We start from the raw sequence: 2,420 nt of genomic DNA, 5'->3' as shown, positions 1-2,420 counted from the left end.
TCTCCCTGATTCTATGGTCCGAGCCTTTTTTCTTTTCATTGCAGCTTACCATGGAATTTGTTACGAGCCAAAGTTTCAATAATTAAGTTACAAACCCAAAAGCAAAAAAAATTAGTTACGAGCCAAAGTTTCAATAATTAAGTTACAAACCAAAAGCAAAAAAGCAAAGCTTAAAATTTATGAAGATTGTTGGCCTCTTCGGCCCCTTGATCTTTTTTATGCTTGTGGTTGCTCCCTTCTTGTTGGTACTTGTACTCTTCCCCTTGATGTTGATGCTTGAGCCCTTCCCCTTACAATGGGTGGTCGTGGAGGTAGTGATTGATTTTGACGTTGTTGAACTTGAACTTGAGGTGGTCGAGGAGGTGGAGGTGGTATTTCATTTTCTTGTGTTGTATTCTCCTCACCTCTCAAATTAACCGTGCCTAAAACAATAAACCACAAATCATTTACATTGAATTATAGTCTAATAGATAATAAATACTAAGAAAATAAAAGAGGAAATTAAATTGTTTACTTACATCTTTCTAAGCGTTCAAGCTCCTTGTAGAAATGGAATTCGTCAAGTGTAGGCTCCTTGTAGAAACAAAATTCATTTCCTCTAAGCCAAACACTAGTACACACTAAAGCCTCAACTTTTAGGTGTTAAGGAAGTTCTAAAATGATCAACAACTCTCCAACCAAGACTAAAGGCATTTTCACTAGCAACAGTGCTACTAGGAAATAATTAGTAGAGAATCAGCAGGTTCAAGAAAAACAACCTGAAGAATAACAATTCAAGAAAATAATTAGTAGAGAATCACTCTTTAACAACACAACATCATAGTAGACTAATATGATCAGTAATCTAGAAGTTTCTTCCTCTCTGCAATATGAAAAGATTGGGAGAACAAAAGTACATAATGAGGCATGATCAACCAAGTGTCAAAGAGTAGTTGAAAAACTCAACTAATTAAAAAACCAAAAGCAAAGTGTCCAATTTCCTAAAACATTACAAAACTACTCTCTTCTACTCTCCTTGCCCAAACGGCGGCTTAATCAAGTGCATTACAACACATTTATTCAATTATCTCACTTATTAGTAAATAGTGGAGCTCTCATATTTGGCATTAGTTAAGGAGTGGAACCAGGAAAAAGGATTAATTTGCATTTCAATGTACATGATCGTAGACTAAATATTCATGTCATCAAACTGGTTTGAACCAAAAGCATCAGTATTTGAAATTAAATCATAAAAACTTAAACAGTTAGGGGCTAGCAAACCTACAGACTGTGTAACGTCATGTCTCAGTGACAGGATGCTATGTCAATTAGTTTAGTCATCTTGATGAGTAAGCATCTTATTTGTCAATTAGCTAACTAACAGTTAATTATGTGATTCGCAATTAGTTAATTCATGGGTCTTTAGCTGAACTTGCAGCCAGCTATATATAGCTGAGTTACATGAATGATATGCGAGAGTTCTTAAATGTGATTCTGTTTCTCTTTCAGTGTCAAGGTTTAAACAGGGTTCTATTATTCTACATACCAGGCTATAATGGAATCAAGAAAGATGATCATCTAAAACATTTTGACTGAACTAACAATATTATTAGCAGTTAAAACTTAAAACCATTTGAAAACTTCAAAGCAGAATCTACCAACAAAAAAAAAAGACGCTACAAAATTAATTCCAAACCCTAAATTAAATTTCAAAAGGAAGACATAAAGTAGATTTCAAAACACTAAATTAATTACCTAATTTAGGGTGAGAGTGAGACTCGGACTCGGTGTGGTGATGAGAAAGATCGCAAGTTCTGTCCGTGAGAGAAAATCGCCTGAAGAGAGAGATCGCAAGAGACAGCAGTGGCTGTGTGGTGAAGGAAAATTGGAGAGTAAAAGACGATAGTATGGTGTGGTGGTGGGCCAGTGGCTGGCTGGAATTCGACACAGACAGATGAGATGAGGGCTGGGTGAGGGAAGCTTAGGGCCTGCGCTTCGAGTTTGATGGATGGAATCAATCAATGGAACGGAACTACGGAAGTGAAATGGGATTTGACATAAAAACAAATGAATGACACAGATTAAAGCCAAAACAATGAACAGTTGAAATAATTCTCTTATAATTAAAAAATTATATATATATATATATAATATTTATTTTCGGTTTGGTATGGAAATACAGAAAATATGGAGATGCAAAACTAAATCCCGTACCGAAAATTTCGGTTTGGTTCGGGATGACATATCGAAAATTTCAGGAATTTTGGTTTGGGATTTTTGGGATTTTTTTCCAGCCTTAACTATTAGTTTTGACTTTTGAATGAGAAATAGTCCCACCTATTACTTTTTGTCTTATTATTTCTATAAAAAAAAAAATTAATATAAAATGTTGACGTGGCTTAACATTGACTGCACAAAATAAAAGGGGATGGAAATGGCAC

General features: G+C 34.9%; 1 long non-coding RNA gene across 1 annotated transcript; it reads right to left on the bottom strand.

Moving 5' to 3' along the window:
• Positions 1–2,015, bottom strand: LOC125472201. The gene is made up of 3 exons (XR_007254126.1): positions 1,735–2,015; positions 519–758; positions 1–422 (listed from the first exon to the last, which is right to left on the bottom strand). It is a non-coding gene; the product is annotated as an uncharacterized LOC125472201 (long non-coding RNA).
• Positions 2,016–2,420: the final 405 nt, after the last annotated feature.

The sequence above is a fragment of a genome, unplaced genomic scaffold, assembly GCF_019419815.1.
Source record: "Pyrus x bretschneideri cultivar Hongxiangsu unplaced genomic scaffold, Pyrus_bretschneideri_v1 Contig67, whole genome shotgun sequence".
Lineage (NCBI taxonomy): Eukaryota > Viridiplantae > Streptophyta > Magnoliopsida > Rosales > Rosaceae > Pyrus > Pyrus x bretschneideri.
Note: the sequence above shows the minus strand (reverse complement) of the source record. Positions and strands in the feature narration are given on the sequence as shown.